Below are 22,938 nucleotides of genomic sequence, written 5' to 3' on the forward strand. Positions count from 1 at the left end.
CTTCAGTTATAAAGGATTAGTTTAGGAGTTTTTTGTCATTTGCTTTATTTGAGTTTGTTCAACATGTGATTGTCACTGGACTATATCAGAACCAGCATCACTGTCTGCTGATCACTTTTATTGCCTGATATTTTGTGTTCATGTTAGTTTAGAAGCAGAAAAGAGCCAGATTACAAGATATGTGAGATATTTGCCAGAAACATCTTTGTTATGTCCACATTGTGAATGTAAATTGATATTGTTTATTTTCTTCCTGTTTATAGTTTTACTCCGCCCTTATTAAAGTGTGATAAAGGACATTCTGTGTCTGTGAAGTTCATGAGGGAGAGTTTAACTTGCTGTTAAAGTATACACAGGACGTATTTGGAGAACAGTACACACACATCTCTGAGCTGATACTGTACAGTTCTTCAGCAGAAATGTAGAGAACAAGTTTCACTGCTCAACTACAATGCTGAAACTGTACAGTGTTAATATGAGATATAATATCACGCTTAATGTGAGAACTGCCCCAGTGCACTGACATATTTAACAGCTTTGATTCATATCTGGACACTAGAAGAGCAGTGAAGTATCAAAGTATCTGTATTCACAATAAAAAAGGCAGTGCTGCTCCACATACTTGAGTTTGTCCAGTGTGTAGTTTGGATCCTCCAGTTGTTCAGAGAGCAGCTTGACTCCTGAATCTCCTGGATGATTGTAGCTCAGATCCAGCTCTCTCAGGTGTGAGGGGTTTGAAGTCAGAGCTGAAGACAGAAAACCACAGCCTTCCTCTGTCACCATACAGCCAGACAATCTACAAACACAGCAATAGTCCACATCACACAGTTGGACAATCACACATCTCTTTGTGTTGTGAAGATGCTGACTGCTGTTTCTGCTCATGTCAACAGCAGTGATGAACACACACATCCTGATCAGCTCTCCTTATTGATCACATCAGCACACACACACACACTCACACACTCAACAAGGACTCGACATCATCTGTAGAAGTGTACAGAGCAAAGACATTGTTCATAATACACCACATCAAGCTGTAAAGTCTGCTGTGAGGAGGAAGAAGACACACTTGAGCTCAGAAGATCATCTTAAAGTCATGTATAAAACACAACAGGAAATGAGCTGATTTCATCATTTATATTGTGATTCTGTTGTGGACTAAAACAAAATGAGCTCAGACAAACACAAAGCCGCTCTCTTCATGTGTTCATCACCTGACCCACAGTCACATTCACACTGATGCTCCATTAGGGGACTTTTATTCTGTCAGGAGAGAAACAGCTGATCAATATTCATGACTGCTGACTCTCCTTCACATTCAGCCTTTAGCAGATATTGTTTTAGATGAGCGAGTAATCAGGATTATTTCACACACTTTATCATGAGACTTTTATTTGTTTTCAAGAAACTGAAACTGCACAAATATGAGAGCAGCTCAAACCTTCAGCAGGACACAAAACAGCTTGACTTTAGCGTTTAACTCTGCTGCTTTCACACCTCCAGATCCACTGTTCTGCTCTGAAACAGGATTAACACTGCTATAATGTTTATTTGTGTTCTCGCTGCGCTTCACTTTCACACAGAAATGTTGAATGTTGACACCCACAGACAGACACAACCTGGTAAAGTTTTCAAACAGTGAACTGAGACTGCAACTATTAGTGAAATCTATATTAAAGCTCTTCAAATATGATTTAGATTTACAGTAATTGTTTTTCATGTTTAAATCTGATTCATTCTTGTGTTTAATGCGTTTGTCATTCCTCTACTTCAGTGTCTCAGACTCATTCAGAAATGATTATTAAATGCTGGATTAATGCACAAGAGAGTTTGGCGAACACGTTTTACACCATTTCAAATATATATTATATGTGCGGCTGTATAAGTCACATACAGCGCTCAGCATAATGGAGGACAGCCCATTCTGAAAACCAAGACTTTCCTCCATTTCTCACTCAATATAGGCAGTGTATTCTGCTGCATTTAAACAGAACACATTTATTAAACTGATTTATTCATGAACATCATATTTTAGTCAGCAAACATATTCAGAAATTGAAAGATAATATAATATAATAACATAATAATAAAAATAATAATAATAATAAAAAAAATAATAATATATAACATAATACAATTAAATTCAGGCTAAATATTAAGAAAAAAAAATAATACAAAAATACAAAAAAAAAAAATCCATTGTTTTGCTTCTCTTGATTTTTCCTCTTTTTTAATTTTGTATTTTGAGTGCCCTAGTTTTTACACCGTAATTATGAGTTATTTTGTTAGATGAGCTCCAGATTTGGCTAATCTATTGTATATGCACAAATATAATACTGTAGAGCTTCCTATTAAACTATGAATGTAAAAGAGAGATTAGTGAGGGCTGTACTTATATATGCTGAGCACTGTATATTGTTCACCCAGAGTGTTTACATGGTCACACAGCAGTAACACAACAAGCATTGAGTTTGGGCTAGCTTCTGCAGATGGACATTGCTGTACACTGCCCTTGATGGGTGAGTGGGGGAGTGTCTGTTGTCTCTCAGGTGTGAATTATTCATGAGCATTGTCACTCACACATACAGCTGAGATCACCCAAAACACACTTAACAAAATGTAGATCATTGTAATGTTTTTTCTGAATGAGAGAACAGAATAATTTCACATAATTGTGCAGTAAATATTCTAGACTACAAGACTGCTTACTCTAAACTCTAGTTCAGGCACATTCAGTGAGCTTTTTCCGCTAAAACCTACTAACCACACATAATATTTGTTTTCTAAAACACAAGCATGTACATCAATATTTCTCACATATTATTGTAGCTCAGTTTGTGCTGAACACTAATAAAACACATGTTGGCCAGTTCTGTGTAATAAGCAGCTGAAATCAGCACAGATGTCAGGGCATGTCAAAACATCTCAGGGGTCCCAAAATCACCTCAGACCCCTGAGGGTTAACTACAGGTATAGTATGAGCAGTGTGAAACAGAATCACTGATAAACCAGAATTCCTGTTATCTGGGGTTTAGTATCACCCAGGGTTAACATGTTCAAGCATGAAGAGCTCTAATATGAAACTGTCTGACTGTAGTTATTGTAGAGTGGAGAATCATTTACCTCAGTGTGTCCAGTTTACAGTGTCGACTCTTCAGTCCATCAGAGATCTTCTTCACTCCTGAATCCTGCAGGTCATTGTTACTCAGGTCCAGCTCTCTCAGCACACAGTTTGAGGATTGTAGAGCTGAAGACAAACTCTCACAGCACTGAACAGTGAGATTACAGCTCTGTAGCCTGTGTAGAGGACAAACACAATATGTATGTGTTAATCTGGTGTGTTTAATAGTCTGAAGCACATATGACTGTAGTGACTGGTTTAACTTTACTAATTAGTGAACACATCTGCTGAATTTTCAGTCTTTTAGTAGAGATTTTATATAAGAGACTTGCTTTGTTTACCAAATAAAGTGAATCTGATTAGATTTGCAATTTAAACATTACAAAAACGTTAAAAAGGTATTACTTTTTATTTCACTAATTAAGGATTTAGTTATGATACTCCCAAAATAATTCCGCAGAAATCCGCCGATTTTTACCAAAATTCTCTGCAGAAATAGCAAAAAACATCTGCAGAGTCCGTCTGGCCCTGCCCATCACCCTTTTCCACTGTAACACCTCCAGCTGCTGAACTCACTCCTGTTGTGTTTTCCTCTGAGGATCATCTGGGGCCTGTTTCACAAAGGAGTTTAAGTGAAAACTCAGAGTATTTTAACCCTGAAATGAGAGAAACTCTGGGTTTTCCGTTTCAAAATGGCAGGTTTGTTAAACTCAAGAAATCAGGGTAAGTCAAGCCTGTTTCTGAAAGAGAGTTAACTTCAACTCAGAGTCAGTTACTGTGGTAACTTACTCTGTGAACCTAACCTGGTCAGAAGCAGGTTTTATTCTCTAAACTCAGAGTTTCTGTCGGTCTCCTCCCCTTTGTTAAAGACGAAGCGTATTTCTCGCCTTAGCCTTACGTTTCCACACACCTATTTTAATGCTCATTTTTAGGGATTTTCATAAAAACGATTGATAGAAACGTCATGATGCACATAACTTTTTAAAATATGCAAAAAAAAACATGCATAACTGAGTAGGATAAACTTTTATTCGATAGAAAATGTGCGCATAAACTACGTGGGAAACACTTTTACTGAACAAATTACAGTATGTACATTAAAAAAGATCATGATCATATGATAATGAAAATGTGTGTAAATGAACAAACCAGCAGGCTGAGCACACTGTAACATCTTAAATATTGTTTTAGTCATTCTAAAATGCCTTTACTGTTTCAGTATTAGTGTATATTATTAATTGCCTACGAACGTCTGGAGCGTGTCAAGAGTCTCCGCGTCTCATGGCTTCAGACGCCCCCACGTGTTCATTGTGTTTCAGCGTTGTCTTTTGACATCGAGGCGCAAGTACATTAATTAAATAAACAATTAATTGACGCAGCTTCTTCTACCACAGTAAATTCTGTTTTTACTGTTGATATTTGGTGCCAGTTTAATCAGGAAGTGACGATTTTTTTCTCTTTGACTCGTTGGATGGAAACTCTGCTTTATTCGCATCTTTTCTGCAATATTCCAGTTTTGCACATACATTTATGTAATATATTTGGATGGAAACATAGCTATTGCCTACATTTTAGTCACACACAGAAGAACTGTACTAGAATGGCTTATCCTTTTTTAATAAATAATTAAATTAAATTCACCTTCGATATGCATGTAACTAGATTAATGGGATTATTATTCTTTCTAAAAATTATTTTTAGTACTGCTTACCTTCTAAATGTTATATTAACCTCTATCACTGTTAAATCATTTAAAACTAATAAATGTGTATAAAAGTTTAGAAAAAAGTATAAACGTCACAAATTACATTACTTATTTTATTATACTTAAATATTTAAATACTTAAAGTGAAATTACGCATTAACTTGAGCAGCTGTTTTCCCAATCTATCTGTCTCTTCTTCACTGATGGTTGCTTCTTTTCAATTATATACACTCATATTTGCTATAACTTTGCATGAGAACATCAAGTTCAGCTGGAGAAAGAAATGGTGATCTCTTTTATAAGATATTGCCATAGTCACTCGTAATGTCTGCGCTCCATTGATAATGCCTTTTTAAAGTCAAGGTGCGTGCGCTTAACTCTGAGTTGGTCTACTCGAAGTTGATTGAACCAACTCAGATCAGCTGTTCTGAAACCGACAACTCTGAGTTTTTAATCTCTCGGTAAATCAACTCAGAGTTCAAGTTTAAACTTTGAGTTGTTTGAACCTCCTTACTGAAACAGGCCCCTGGAGTCTTCTCCTTGAAGGGAGCTGTGTCACGGTCCTGGTTGGCCAGTCCGTGTATTATGTTGTCCTTGTGTTCTCCATGTTACACCTGTTAGTTGCCCAGTTACTCCTCACCCCCTTGTTAACTCACTAGTCTCTGTGTGTTTAAGCTCCTCTGTTTCAGTCACTGTGTGTTGATCATAGTTTGCTGTATGTGTGTGTGTGTCTCTCTTGTCTGTGTTTTCTGCTCTTCAGCTCTGGCGTTTTCTTTGTGTTTAGATTACATTAAACATTAGAACTGCACCTGAATCTAACATTGGCTTTGCTTGCACGATTAGAGGAAGATATAATGAAGAAGAGGGTTGCACAGTGGTTCAGTGGTTAGCACTTTTGCCTAACAGCAGGAAGGTCAGTGGTTTGAGTCCCAGCTCCAGTTTCCTCCACAGTGTGCCCAGGTGAAAAAAATATATAATTAAATGCAACTAAAATACACTTAAATACCCGCAAACACATTTTTAGTACATTGTTATTTTTTTGTGTTTAATAAAAGTTTGATGGTTTTACACTATAAATATACTCATTAAAAGTGTTTATACTTCAGTAGGACTTTAGTACACTTGACAAAAGTATACCAAATACCAGTAATTCAATAAAGTACACTACAGAAAAAACATCCAAAAGACTTATTAGTGTGTTTTAAAAGTGTGCTTTAAATGCTTTAAACATTAGTTGATTTTGAGTACACTGTTGACATACTAATCCTAAGTTTAAAAAAAGTGAATATATTAAAAATCTATTAGTAATGTATTGTAGTAGTAGTACATTTTCCCAAAAGTTGTACTTGAGTACACTTAATGTGAATGAAATATTATCACTAACACTTAAACTGATTTTGAGTGTGGTAATTTTAAGTTTTTAAGTAATTTTAAGTACAAGTACATTTTTCCAAAATGTCTTTCATATATGTGCTGTAATGTTGCATCTTATTTACATTTTTGTGTTCTCAGTTTTTGCTAAGTTTTTGTTCCCTTCCATAAGGCATTTTTTGGACTTGTGGTTTATTGCACAAAAATATTAAAGTGTTTTGATGAACCACAGATGCTGTTTTCTTTGTACACACATTATCCCAGGTAAAAAAAAAAAAAAAGTGCACTAAAATGCACTTTATTTAAGTATACTTAGTACATTTTTCAGTAATGTACTAAAAGTGCTCTATTTTCGCACACTAATTTTGTACTTAATGTACTAAAATATAGTATTAAGTATATGTTAAGATAAACTTAATACCATCTAAGTGTACTCAACTGTGCTATTTTGAGACACCCTGAAATTGAATTAAAATGTTTTTAACATACTATATCTGTACTTTAAAAATATTTTTAGTTACAACTAGAAATACACTTGAACCCTAATTTTAAACATTTAAATATATTTATGACTAATTTAAAGTATAATAGTAATATATTAAAGAAATATACAAATTGTAAAAAAAAAAAAAAAGTGTGCTAAATACTGTACTGTTACTTATGCTGTTACTTAAGAGGTATTTCTCCCAAACATTTAATGAACTTATAACTGAGGAGTATGGGAACAGATATAGATCAAAACTCTACATTGAGTCATAAATGATGAATGTGATCCGTTCTTACATTTAGAAATAGTCTAAATTGATGGTCACTTAAAATTGGAGTCAGATTAAATTTAGAGCTAAAAAACAAATATAAATAAATTCTAATAAATAGCAAAATTCTATTCAGAAGCACTAGAGGCTTACATGCATTTAACCTTTGACCACGCTGTTAGTTTCATCATTGGGCTAATAGATGGACTCCTACAGATGAAAGAAAGAAGGACTTTGACTCACAGAGCTCTTTTGGAGGTTTTGATGACTGCTGATAGTCTGATGAGACACTCGTCCGATCTCTGGAATTTCTGAAGCTCAAACTCCTCCAGCTCCTCCTCTGAGGTCAACAACACAAAGACCAGAGCAGACCACTGTGCAGGTGAAAGGTCAGCAGATGACAGACTTCCACTACTGAGGTGAGACTGAATCTCTTTCAGCAGAGTTTGGTCGTTCAGTTCATTCAGACAGTAGAACAGATTGATGGATCTCTCTGGAGACAGGTTCCCTTCAAGTTTCTGCTTGATGTAGGCAATTATTTCCTCTTTGCTCTGGTCTCTGTCATTCCGCTGTGTCAACAGGCCTCGTAAGAGTTGTCGACTGGACTGGAGTGACAGACCGAGAAGGAAGCGAAGGTAAAGGTCCAGATGCCCATTCTCACTTTCCAGAGCCTTGTCCACTGCAGTCTTCAGCAAATCAATCATGATCTCATCTCTGCTTTTTTCTGCTTGTGTCTTGTCATTGTCTAGAATCAGATGTTAATAAAGGGCTGCAATGAACTCCTGAATGCTCAAGTGAAGAAAGCAGTACATGGTACCAAGAATGATTCCCGTCTCCTCCTTAAAGATCTGGGTACACATGCCTGAGTACACCGATGCCTTATAGACGTCAATGCCACAGTCTTTCAGATCGCTCTCATAGAAGATCACATTGTTTCTTTCCAGCTGCTGGAAGGCCAGTTTCCCCAGTGAAAGGATGAGCTTTGGATCCCAGGAGACATCTGCTGTGTTTTCTCCATCATACTTTCTTCTGCTCTGCTGGATCTGAAAGCGGATAAAGTGTGTGTACATCTGTGTCAGAGTCTTGGGAGATTCCTGCAGTGTTTCAGCATGAGCCCTGTGTTTCAGTGTCAGTATGTTGTGGAGAACAGTGGCTGAAATCCAGCAGAAGACTGGGATGTGGCACATAATAAAGAGACTCTTTGACTGTTTAATGTGATCAATGATTTCTCTGGCCTGATTCTGATCTGTGAGTCTCTTTCTGAAGTACTCCTCCTTTTGGGCATCATTGAATCCTCGTATCTCTGTCAGCCGGTCGATACAGTCCGCAGGAATCTTACTGGCAGCTGCTGGTCTGCTGGTGATCCAGATGAGAGCAGAAGGAAGCAGATTTCCCTTGATGAGGTTCGTCAGGAGAACATCCAGAGAGACTGCTGAAGATACATCACCACACGTCTCATTACCAGCAAAGTTCAGAGGAAGACGACATTCATCCAATCCATCAAGGATGAACAGGACTTTGAATCGTGTGCTTCTTGTAAGGTTCAGTCCTTTAGTCTCTGGGAAAAACTGAGTTATGAGCTCTTTTAAACTTTGTCTTTCTTTCTCCTTTAAGTTCATCTCTCTGAATGGAAGAGGAAATATGAAGCTGATGTCTTGATTTTCTTTCCCTTCAGCCCAATCCAGAACAAACTTTTGCACAGAGACTGATTTCCCGATGCCAGCAACTCCTTTTGTCAGGACAGTTCTGATCTGCTCGTCTTGTTCAGCTGCTTCAAACAAATGTTTGCATTTAACCTGTATCTCTAGTGACTGATGACGTCTGGAAGCAGCTTCAATCTGTCTGATCTCATGTTCAGTGTTGACCTGTTCACTCGCACCCTGAGTGATGTAGAGATCTGTGTAGATCTTATTCAGAAGTGTGGAGTCTCCTTGCTGAGCAATTCCTTCAAACACACTTTGATATTTCTTCTTCAGGCTACATTTAAGCTGATTAATGAAGAACAGCTCATCTAAACACAGGAGCAAAGAAACAGAGAGATTTAGTCTTGACTTTTCCAGATTTTTTGTAATTAATATAGATTGCCATGACCCAGAAAACATTGGTCTGATGGCAACTTCATGTGGCTTACCAAAAATGGTTGCAGTAGATCGTAGATCATTTACACACCATTGTAAATAAGTTGTGAAAGGGACCTCCACAAATTATGTCCTTTACACATGCATTGCCAAGGTTATAATAGTTTTGGATTTTTCATTAGCTTTATTTTTTATTTTGTTTTGACTTTTTGTTTTCAAATTGAGTTTTAATTAGTTTAAGAGGTAGATTTACTAGTTTCTATATATTGAAATTGCTTAGTTTTAGTTTTTTTTCTTCTTTTTTTTTCTAAATGAGGATATTTGCTGTATAATAAAAACTCAGCTATACATTTTTTGAAACCTATATTTAGAGGACACATTGACCCATCCTCAAATTCAAATACAACAGGCAACAAGATAGCAGCCTTAAGTATATGTGTGCAAGTACTCAACATATTAAAATTATGTAGTCAACAATAGTAATTTTAGTCAGTTAAAACATCACCATGATCTGAAAAAATCACAACTAAAGCATGATTCACTTATTTAAATCACATTACGAGTTTCTGTTATGAAAAAAAAAATAAGTTTTTCACCAGATCCTCTCATTTGAGCCCTCGGTTTACCTGCGCTGCAGTTGTTTAGGTTTAGTTCATTCACAGCAGGCTTTCATGTACTGTTTGTGTTTGGTTCACTAATTCACACATGCGCTGTATTATCGGTTCACTGCTTCTCAATTTGAACTTAGTGTAACGTTACTGTTCTAATAACAGAATAACAGTATATATTGGATTATTTAGAGTCAGAGGTGGGCTTGGAGTGGATTATTGGATTATTGTTAAAAAGTAAGTAACTTGTGGATGAGTGTAAAACTAATGTACAACATAGATACATACAGGAGTAGGTCAAGTCACATCAATTGGAGACCAAAATACAACTTCATTACTCTACCACAGTGGCATGTGTCAAGGTGTCCGCAAAAACATTCTTAATCCCCTTTATGTGTTTAATCGTCAAGATTAAGCTTTGACTCTGACACTGCAATGAATGAAGAAATGTCAAAGGATTGTGATAACAAAAAACAACCGTGGACCCTCCTCCCACATATACATCAAAATGTTGAAGTGCCCAGATAAGCAGCAACATTTCCTTCACTGAATAATTCAACAAATATGAATTAAATTTGCGTGAGAAGTAACATGTTGGATGACTAAAACCATCAGAATAAGTCTGGAGAAAGACCGCTCCGGCTCCCACGTGACTTGCGTCAACCTGAATGTCAAAGGGAAGACCAATTTGGGGTGCTGCTAACACAGGAGTAGCAGTCAACAACAACTTCACATTCCTTAAAAGCTTTTGGCAATATGGACTCCACTCAAACTTACCAGAGTTCTTCAATAGATTAGTCAGCGGACAAATAACAGATTTGGCAGAACCCACGATAATAACTGGCCATTCCAATAAACCGCATAAGCTCTTTTTTAGTACAAGGAGTAGGGAAATTCTCGATCGTGCTTGATCCCATGTCCTTGCCCAGATAAGAAACCGGTGCTCGTGCAAATTCACATTTAGCTAAATTCATAGTCAAATTAGCTTCAGCTAAAGGTTTAAATAATTCTCACACCCGTCTCATGTGTTGATCCCAGTTATTGCTGTAAACTATAACATCGTCCAAACAGACCACACAATCCTCTAAACCAGGGACTACACAATTCATCAATCTCTGAAATGTCACAGGAGTGTTTTGTAACCCGAAGCTCATGACAGAATAAGAATAAAGCCCTGAAGAAGTTACAATTGCAGTCATTTTCTGCCATTATCCTTTGGGTAAATCAAGTTTACTAACATTTCTTGTCATGCCCACTTGTCATCTAAAAACTTACCACCCTCCTTGTGTCCGCGGAAGACTGTCCCAGCACCTCAGTCACAGGACTGACCACCCCAGATAATTTAATATCAGCTGCTTGACAATCGCGAGTGAAAAAAGGTTTCAGCAAGTTTACATGACAGACTTGGGTTTTTTCTTTCTTAAAAAATTCAATAGCTCATCCGAAGCGCTACACAATTCCTCCACTGATATCATTATCAAACCTATTATCCATTATCAGAAAATAATCAAAATTACCATAACCAATATTTTGACCTATAACCTACTCCAATTACAATTTACGCAGGTAATTCTTATGGAGTACAATTCCGCTACCTCCACAACTAATCTGAACAAAAACCCTCTAAATAACTATTGCTAGTCTTCATGCGCTTCCTAGTGTCAAGCCCTTGAAGCACACAAAACCGCTGGCATGGGACTGAACAATAGTTCAGAACTACCTCACGGCAGGGCACTCGACAATAGATACAGATATTGTATAAATATTTGCAAAATGCATGATATTTTATTTATTTACATCTTTGTCAAATTAAAAATTATATAGATATCGTGCACTGAATAATTTTAGCGGGGAAATGATTAAGGATCAATGATTTTTTTTCCCATTCCGACTCTGTTTTCTGTGTTACAGGCAATTGTATCATTTCATTGAATTGTTTCACTGGTATTAGTAGATGGTACACAAACTATGAACAACTGATCTGTAAAGTGTGAGTTGATATATTAGTTAAGTGTTAGTTATTAGCTTGTGTATGTTACTGGGACGTTATTCTGAAGTTGCAACTATTCCTCATTTACTAACAGTTATTAAATGAAGAGCAGGTGCAACTTTAAGATAACGTCCAAATAACATATATCAACTATTAACTGATACTTAACAAGTCTTTAGTAAGTAATTTACTAACAGCTTGTTCATGATCTATTACTAATGTATTAGGTATAGTTATAAATCCTTTAAATACAGTTAACAAGTCATTTATAACTTGTTAAGTAACAGCTTGTAAGTTATCTGTTGGCTATCTATAAGACAGTTACAAATAATTAACAATTAAAGCATTTTGGATAATTTTTATATAATCGCTTTTTCAGCGGTCAACAGATGTTCAAATGTTTGCTGGGGAATCTCTTACCTTCAAGAGTATCAGCAGCTTGATCTTGCTTCATCTCTCTCAGGAAGAAGAGTGTGAGATCAAGAGCTGCTTCTGTGATAATGCTTCTGTTCTCAGTAAACTCCTTTACAAACTCTTGACTGTTTTCTTCCTGTAAGATTTTCTTAAAGTTTCCCAGTTCATTCTTCAGGAATCTGATCATTTTGCTCTCAAGATTCTATGATTGAAGACAAGAGAAGATCAATATTTAACGAAATCATTGATTCACACACAGCTGTACATCCACAAACACAATAACTGAAAACACAGTATAATACATGATCATATGAGTCTGTTAAACTGCATGATTCTGATTAGCTGATGGACATTACATTTGCATATCACTACGCTGAATGATTTGAGATATTTCACAGATACAACAGTTAAAAATCGCATCAAAACTCAACAGAAGAAGGCTTTGGGCGAGATGTTTAGGGAGTAGATTGAGGACAAATACCTGATAAATGTCTGAAATATATATTATATAAATATCTGAACAGTGGCTTTAGCTATGGAGGAACAGGAGAGCGCGTTAGACATAAAATGAAGAATCAAATCATTCATTTAATAATTGAAGCATTAAAATGTGTATAAATAAATCACAATTTAAACAGACAAATAGATGGGCATAATTAAATGAATTTATTTAAACTGTGATTTTAAATGTCGTTTAATAAAGCATGACATTTAATAAAACATATCTTTTAAATGTACAAATAAATAAATCATTTTATGTGATCATTTTAAAATGCTGATTCATCATACAATAAAATGTGTATTGATAAATCATTTCAAATGCATTTAAATGCCCAATTTAAACAGCTTTTTAAAATGTCATTTGACAAATGCTTTTCTCTCTCTGTTTGCCACTTGCTTTTCTTCTTCTTTTGTTAAATGCTTTCCCCGAGTTGAAAATAAATAATAGAGTTAAAAATGTAATTGGACAGTCCACATGTGGGAGCAAACAATCAGCTTTTGTCTCAAGTCGAGATAAACCCTCATTAGCTTGTAAATGAAACGTGCGCTGTCATTGGACAGAGATTTCTGTGAAAGAAATTCTCATCTGGATTAACACTGTCTGTATAGGAAAGATTTACAGTTGAGAGAAGACATTACTGTGCTTAGGTGAGCTAAAAAAATAAATGGAGTTTACAGCCAAATCCACTAGTCAAGCTGCACCAGCCTTTCTCTTCATCTGCTCACCGATGACTTCAGAATAGTGCTCTATCTGTTGAGCAACAGTATGTTCTCTAAAAGAAAAATCTGATTCATTCACATTTAACTCAAACGATTCATCTCAGTTTGCTTTTTTGTACTTAAACAATAAAACAAATGAAAAGTTTTGTTAAATTTAAAATAATAATGTGTTTTAAAGGCATCACCCCTGCCCTCCCCAACAAACCCTCTCTTAGATGGGATGACACGTCATATTAAAGGTTACCATACACCAACTTTGGCCAGTGGGTGCTAGTTTGGGCATCTCTGCTCTCAACTGTTCTTATTAGCTAAATAAGCACAGGATTTTAGTTTGGTATGTTGCATGTTGTTTGTCAATAGATGCAGTTGTCATATCCTGATATTTGTAATGTATATTTGTTAAAACAGGCCGATGTCAGACTAGACTCCAGCTATTCTGAGTAAAACTGGTTAAAATATAAATATGTTTAATATATGTGTCTCATATGTGTCTGTAAATGACTGAGAGACCTCAGAATGACCAATAGATATTATTTTAATATAAGAAAAACTAAAGCAGCACAGACTATTAGGATTATTCATTTTGTAGACACTTTTAGTTGGGTCAGGGGCCAACCAAAGCACATTATAAGATCCAGTTCTCAAGTGTTGTGAATGAATATTCTGTGTTTCATTGAGTTATCTCAGTGACGTTAATGAATCTAAATGAGTTTTTTCCCACCTGGAAGATGGACTGGAGATTGTCTGTGAAACTCTTGTGTCTCCTGTGAGTCTCGTCTCCTGAAGCTGCTGACTCATATTCAACACTGTTAACAGATAAAACTACTGTAATTATATATTTGGAGGCAAACAGATACAGATATATCTAGGAAATACTGTAAATACTACATGTGCTGTAGTGCTCATAATGAGGAGACAGCAGGGGTGGACTGGGACAATATTTCAGGCCGGGGAATTCTCTGACTGCTAATATTGTACTCTATTGTAAATGTATTATTTATCGTACCATGTACACTACCAGACAAATTATTAATATATAAATTAATGAATCCTCAAAAACTCAAAAGGCTCAAAACTTCTGCACACACTATTTCTATTTCTAATCCATATATTAGATTTTTGGTTTGCTTGTTTGTTACATAAAAACCTTGACTTACTAAGACATGATGCAGCAACTCTATTTACTTTTATTTTACAAATTATTTTTTTATTTCATTTATAGACTATGGCTATATAAAAGCACATGCTGTAGCCTACTGCATTAGACTAAACGAGACATATTGTTGCTCATTCCCTAATTGTATTTTTTTTTTATTTGTATCTACTGTAAGTCAATTTAGATTAATTTAGCTTGCCAAATGATTATATACAGTTAAAGTTAGAATTGTTAGAATTATTATCACATTTAACACTTTAAACAACGCACACTGATCACTTTAAACACCACACACTGATCACTGTAAACACCACACACTGATCACTTTAAACACCACACACTGATCACTGTAAACACCACACACTGATCACTTTATAACACCACACACTGATCACTTTAAACACCACACACTGATCACTGTAAACACCACACACTGATCACTTTAAACACCACACACTGATCACTTTAAACACCACACACTGATCACTCTAAACACCACACACTGATCACTCTAAACACCACACACTGATCACTTTAAACAGCACACACTGATCACTTTAAACACCACACACTGATCACTTTAAACACCACACACTGATCACTGTAAACACCACACACTGATCACTCTAAACACCACACACTGATCACTGTAAACACCACACAAACTGATCACTTTAAACACACCACAAACTGATCACTGTAAACACCACACACTGATCACTGTAAACACCACACACTGATCACTTTAAACACCACACACTGATCACTGTAAACACCACACACTGATCACTGTAAACACCACACACTGATCACTTTAAACACCACACACTGATCACTGTAAACACCACACACTGATCACTGTAAACACCACACACTGATCACTTTAAACACCACACACTGATCACTTTAAACACACCACACACTGATCACTTTAAACACCACACACTGATCACTTTAAACACCACACACTGATCACTGTAAACACCACACACTGATCACTGTAAACACCACACACTGATCACTTTAAACTCCGCACACTGATCACTTTAAACACCACACACTGATCACTTTAAACACACCGCACACTGATCACTTTAAACACCACACACTGATCACTTTAAACACCACACACTGATCACTTTAAACACCACACACTGATCACTGTAAACACCACACACTGATCACTTTAAACACCACACACTGATCACTGTAAACACCACACACTGATCACTGTAAACACCACACACTGATCACTTTAAACACCACACACTGATCACTGTAAACACCACACACTGATCACTGTAAACACCGCACACTGATCACTGTAAACACCACACACTGATCACTTTAAACTCCGCACACTGATCACTTTAAACACCACACACTGATCACTTTAAACACACCGCACACTGATCACTTTAAACACCACACACTGATCACTTTAAACACACCGCACACCGATCACTTTAAACACCTCACACTGATCACTTTAAACACCACACACTGATCACTTTAAACACCACACAAACTGATCACTTTAAACACACCACACACTGATCACTGTAAACACCACACACTGATCACTTTAAACACCACACACTGATCACTTTAAACACCACACACTGATCACTGTAAACACCACACACTGATCACTTTAAACACCACACACTGATCACTGTAAACACCACACACTGATCACTGTAAACACCACACACTGATCACTTTAAACACCACACACTGATCACTGTAAACACCACACACTGATCACTGTAAACACCACACACTGATCACTTTAAACTCCGCACACTGATCACTTTAAACAGCACACACTGATCACTTTAAACAGCACACACTGATCACTTTAAACACACCGCACACTGATCACTTTAAACACCACACACTGATCACTTTAAACACACCGCACACCGATCACTTTAAACACCTCACACTGATCACTTTAAACACCACACACTGATCACTTTAAACACCACACACTGATCACTTTAAACACCACACACTGATCACTTTAAACAGCACACACTGGTGCTGTGGATGGATGATAACTGCCCACTAAGCCTACAAGTAGGTGCAGAAGGTCCCTATTTAACCATATCTATCAGCTGATAACCACTGATAATGCCCATTCAATAGAGTGATCATTTGAGTGAACATTTGATTGGGTGTTGCATTGTGCCATCTACAGTTCTGAAGGTTGTTGTGATCTTATACCTGTTAAATGTTTTGCCATCAATAAGAAAATCATAATTCTCTGCATCTCTGCTGTCTGAATCTTCTGCATGTGTTTGCTCTGCTTCTGTCTTCTGTCAGCTCACTTTCTGACTGAATATAGTTTTTAATTCTTACATTAATCTCCAGATCATACAAGCGTATGCTCTCAGAGTTCAGTAACAGCACTGTAATATTGCTGAACTTTATTAAGATAACAATAGACAAAGAAGATCTGAATACATTTTTATCTTAAATCAGTATCTCTTTTTGACCATAATTATATATCAGGTGAAATGTGGTGTGTTTGTCTCACACAACTTGTTCATTACCAGTGTCTAAAATCTCTTTCTTTTCCCACACTTTGCTGACTATTGTATAAGCCGGTAAACTCACTCTACTAACTCTAACAGTTTGAGTATTAATACTTTAGTCACTTAATACTACTTCAGTACTTCACTAAAATGTCTTGACTGGACTGTGGGAATAAAGTGTAATAATGTCTGATCTTCTAGAAACACAGGATCATATAAATGCTGCAGTGTGATCATGTGTGTGTAGAGATGATCTACCTGACAGCAGGTTGTGTGTTTTCACTCTTAAAATGCATTGGGTGATCCATAGACGCGTCACTCTTCATAGACACACAGCTGGGCTCTGCTTCTGCTCTCTTCTGATGAACTGAACTAAAACAGAGAAGATTAAGGTTCAGCACTGCACACACTGCACAAACCTGATATTAATCATTCTTCATTTATAAAAACACTTAAATTAATTTCCTTTATATTTGAACAGAAACTGTCTGAATGTGAAAATATCAGCAAACACAGATCAAGGCTCATTTCTAGTAGAGAAAGCCCAACAGAAATGCAGCACTATTAGAGCAGATTAGAGCTGAAACTAATCATCAAATCACTGCATGAAGTCCACAGTGTAGGTGTGGGAGGAGCTTAATCATGCAGGCGTGTCAATCATCATCACATGACTATATAAGCAGCAGTATAAACTGCACTGTGTCAGCTGACTGTTATTCCCGCCTCCAGCAGCTCCCCTTATCCTCCTCCTCATAACTCAGTCTTCAGAAGGTCACTCATCGGGGGTTTGTCTGCAGAGCTCCAGTCCAGACTTTGAGGACAGCAAGACAAGTTCATTTACCATCATCTATCATGACTGAATGAGCAGGAGAACTCGAGAAATATCAATTCTAGAAACCAAATGTGTTGATCAGCAGCATCTATGAGGCCAACACAACATGATGATGACTGCGCTTCAGTGAAAACAGACTCAGATCAGAGGAATGGCTGATCAGTACAGCACAGAAACAGCAGGGGAAAGTGTGCAGGAAAAGCCCTTTATGGCAGGAGATCGGGAACACTTTAGTTTAGCTCACAATTCATACTATTAACTACCGGCTTATTATCTGTGGAATGTGAACATATGAACTGCTCATTAGTAGTCATACAGTATGATCTTATTGTGGATCCCTAACCCTACCCAAAACCTAAACCCACCTTCTACCTCACTCACTATTAATAAAGCGCTGATTGGTTTGTTAACACCATCAATTGTGGCCTGAAGTGTAAAGCGGAGATCTTCAAGCACTATCCTGCAGAGCTCAGATACAACATCTAACATCTGAAACCCAACAGATCCACAACACTAATGACCTGATTCATTTATTATGAAAATACTCATCAGTTGCAGATATTAAAGAGATGATCTACCTGACAGCAGCTCCTGTGTTTCCACTCTTAAAATGTATTGGTGGGTGCATAGACGCGTCACTCTTCATAGACACACAGCTGGGCTCTGCTTCTGCTCTCTTCTGATGAACTGAGCTAAAACAGAGAAGATTAAAGTTCAGCGCTGCACACACTGGAGTCAACACAGCAGATTTACTCAACATTTCATCATTAAATCACTGATTAAACAGCACTTCATGATACTTTTCATGATGATTGTACACAATCTTGCTGACTGTGTGTGTTAAATATTCAGACAGATTAAAAACACAACTAACAGAGAGTAAATATAATATCCTGTAGAAAATAATCATATGAAATGTCAAGTGTAGGTCTAATACCTGCATCCTGTAGACAAATCCTGATCTCCAGCAGTGTGTGTGTTACCCATGATGGACCTGAAGAGTTTGATCTCCAGCAGAAACTGATGAACAATCACAGATCTCCAGTCATTGATCAGCCTTCATAATTCAGCTGAATGCAGGAATAGATCAGCAGCTGAGACACTCAAATCCAGAAGCTCATCACGAGTAAACTAATGAAGAATCACAGCGTCATCCGCTTGATTATAATAACAGCATACACACATTCACATAAAGCTTACAGGTTTTGTCCAGACATTAAAGATTTAAAGCTGTTCCGTGTTGGTAAATGATGAATTCTGGTTGTTTAAAACTGCAACACAACAACTAAACACTTTCACTTTCGTTTCTGAAGGGCGGTGTTGTGCCGAAAATTGTGATCTCTGACCAGGGGGCGCTGTTGCACGAAATATTCGAGGTGGGGAAGACTGCAGACTTGGATCCAGACAGATCTACGGCCCAAGCAGTTTTATGGCCTGGGCAGTTTTACACCCCTGTTGCTCTTGATGCGTCCAGTAGAGGGAGGCAGTACAGTTTTATTGTAAGTCTCCAGAACTTTATCACACCCAACCAAGCGCAAACACGATGAAAAGGTGTGTTAAATACGTGTTTAAAACATTAGCAAACATGAAACTTAAACATTTTTTTTATTAGATTAAGGTCGATATGAGTGTATGTCAACACAAACAAATTGGTGTAATATAACAGCAGTGTGTTAGTGTGACAATTGTTAGTTAACTACAAAAAAAGTAAATGAACATTAACCTACGTGAGAAAGTGTGTTATGTAGGTTAATTTTCTTTTATTTTTTTGTCTCAGCAAGGGAGTAAGTATTATATATCTAATAATTAATTTAAAGATATATATTTTCTCATAGTGTAAACAATACACTTGCGTGGTCTGGGTTGTCAGAAAAAATCTACACTACAACTACACTACATTATACCTCCAAATTTGATTTTCTTAAATATTGAAATTAATCTAAACAGATATATAAATAAATAAATAAATATATATATATATATATATATATATATATATATATATATATATATATATATATATATATATATATATATATATTTTTTTTTTTTTTTTTTTTTTTTTATTGCATTGTATTCAATTACATTTAATATAATGCAATTCTTTCCCTGAGATGGGTTGTGGCAGGAAGGGCATCCACTGCGTAAAAACATGCTGGATAAGTTGGCGGTTCATTCCACTGTGGCGCCCCTAGATTAATAAAGGGACTAAGCCGAAAAGAAAATGAATGAATGAATGAATAAATGAATGAATAATGCCATCATTTTCTAGTTTAAACAATTACAATATATATAATTAAAATGAACTTAACAATTAAATCATATATATAAATGCATAGAGAAACTCACAATTACTAATGGTCTAGTAATTTTTGTACATACAGTACATTTTATATATTAGCAATGAAGTTTGCATTGCACATGCATTCATATTGTTCATCATTTATACTTTCATAATATTGATTGTAACAATTTGTTACAAAGAAAATAATTAAATATGTTAAATACGGGAAAGTCAGAATCACAATTTGTAGCTGTAAGTAACAAAAAATAAATAATAATGACTTGGTCCTTTTGTTATACCTAAGTTATAATTCTTAAATCATAAATCAAATATTAAAAAAAATAAAAAATAAAATAAAATAATATATATATATATATATATATATATATATATATATATATATATATATATATATATATATATATATATATATATATATATTGCTATGTTCTGCATAGGTCCAGATAATATATAAAATGGCATGAAATGTTTTTTGCTTTTCATTTTCCATTCTTTACTGTTTCTGAGGATTAAGAATGTTTAGATACTCGGTCTGGAAACAAGTCAGAAACTCTTAAGTGTGGAAAGGATTTTTGCAGAGTATTTATACATGACTTTGTTTATTTTTCAGTGAGCAAGAATTTGACGCAAGGATTCAGCTTCATTTAAAGAAAACTGGCAATCTCTAGTGATATAGTTGTCAATAAAAAAAAAAAAAAAAAAAAAATGTTGTCTGAGGTTTTGTTTGTCAGGTAGGTAAATGGTCCTTGGAATTGTAGAAAGTAGGGAATTGTTTGTCTAAACGTTGTCTGGTAGTCAATACCACTGCATTCTTATCAAAGCACATCATTACTCCATATCACACTGTATTGTTTGGTTATAATTTTGTTATTTTCAAAATGCAACTTTATATATAAACAATACAACAAAATCCATATCTCTATATGAAGACGTATAACTAGGCTACAATTAACCGTTACACTATTCAACTATTAGTGTTTGTAATTTTTCTAATTAAATTAATCTAAATTAATTTGCTATTGGGCTTTTGCATATGTGAAATTATTTGGTGAGTGTATCAATTCTGCATATTATCTAGTACAGTGGTTCTCAAACTGTGAAATATGTCATGTACATGCTACACACATTTCAAAATTTATTAAAAATGATGTATATAATATGTCATATATGACATATAGCCTATATTTCTGTGGTAATCTGCCACGTTTTTTTAACTTTGCAGAGTTGCTTTACTGGGCTATTGTAATTCAATACTGCTCATTTTGGTGGTACTTGGAGAGACTATTTTTTATGAGGTGGTACTTGATGAAAAAAAGATTGAGAACCACTGATCTAGTGAGTTTATAACTCGCTTTCTGAAACATTAACTTGGCGTTCATATTTAGCCTAATTAAATAAAAAATATATATATTTATGAACAGGACATTTAATAATCTGGGAGCGTTGACTTCAAATGTTTTATTTGGCCATGTATCTTTCTTTCATCCCCTCGACTGGACGCATTAGGAACAACAGGGGCGAAAGCTGATTTAAGTCTGCAGACGCCCAATAGGGAATAATTACTCGGGAACGCCCTTGGCCGCTCATGCACGCGACCATGACCGCGCAGACACTGGAATCAAGCGATCCGCGTCGAGCGGTGCTGTAAAGCGTGTTTTATATGCGGGATTCAGCAGACATGATCATATTGAAGATCATAGGAAATATATTGGAGAACTTTGATTCACTGAACAGCGACTCCTGATCACAGATTTCATCTCAACTGCGTCACATCAGGAGTTCAGTAATACACCCGCACAAACACTCCGAACACAGCAGACAGGGACATGCGGGGCCCAAAGGACATGCGGGGGTTCACATTCAATCACACGACATGCAGGAGGATACATGCGGGACCTTAAATGAAGCAGTGTAAACGCAGGACGCGAGACAGACTGTAAACACGACACACACCGCTTCTTCTTCTGCCTGTGTGCTGACTCTTCTTCTTCTACTTCTTCTTCTTTCTGTTTTATGGCGACTAACTCATTAAAAGCTTTATCGCCACCTACTGTACCGAATCTTACTCCGATGATGGGTCTGAATATTAGAAAGGGCAACAGAAAGAAACGAGGGAGGGAAAGGGACAAAAAAAAAAAAAAAAAAAAAAAAAACTTGGATGTTTCATATTCTCCAATCTTTGCATCTAGACCACATACCCATGTCAGCGCTGCGTGTTCAGCTCCTCTAACATAAAGGGCCTTTATGACAATGATTGAGTATACTCTCATCCATAAATATTAGACTATAATCTATAACCTAAACCTGAATACTCGATATACCTAATAAACGCTCTATATACTTGCCAATCTATTATACCTTTTCCTAGAATAATTTTATATATTGTTTTATCTTCCCCACACTGACTGAATAACATATCGCGATGTTTATTATACTTGCTACATATAAATAGTGCATGATCCACATTTTCAGTTACACCACATACATCACATTTCCCATCCTCATGTAAACCCATCAACGCAAGTGTTGCATTTAACCCCGTGTGTCCCAATCTTAATCTTGATAACCACACCTCTTCCTTGATTTAGTGTTGTCCCTACTGTCTGTATAATACTATTGTGCCATCTTCCAGTATTACTATTGTGGCGCGAAGGGGGGGGTTAAGGCTTTTGTTGGTAGCCAGACCACTACAATAACTGGCACACTGCGGCCAAATTAACACAACCTATTGCAATTAGAGCTCGACTACGCCACCCAGTACATTACCTGGGACACAAAACACAGGTTCGTATCTGACAAAAAGGGAATGAGACGTGGATGTAGAAAAATAGAGTTCCTT

General features: G+C 36.2%; 1 protein-coding gene and 1 pseudogene across 1 annotated transcript in view; one reads left to right on the forward strand and one right to left on the reverse strand.

The window, feature by feature from the left end:
- LOC101886838 (NACHT, LRR and PYD domains-containing protein 3-like) overlaps positions 1 to 22,087 on the reverse strand; it is a 24,816-nt pseudogene extending 2,729 nt beyond the window's left edge.
- The window catches only part of si:ch73-389k6.1, a 778,105-nt gene that overhangs the window by 699,542 nt on the left and 55,625 nt on the right, over positions 1 to 22,938 (forward strand). The window lies entirely within an intron of this gene.

Source organism: Danio rerio, chromosome 4 (genome assembly GCF_049306965.1).
Source record: "Danio rerio strain Tuebingen ecotype United States chromosome 4, GRCz12tu, whole genome shotgun sequence".
NCBI classification, from domain to species: Eukaryota; Metazoa; Chordata; class Actinopteri; order Cypriniformes; family Danionidae; genus Danio; species Danio rerio.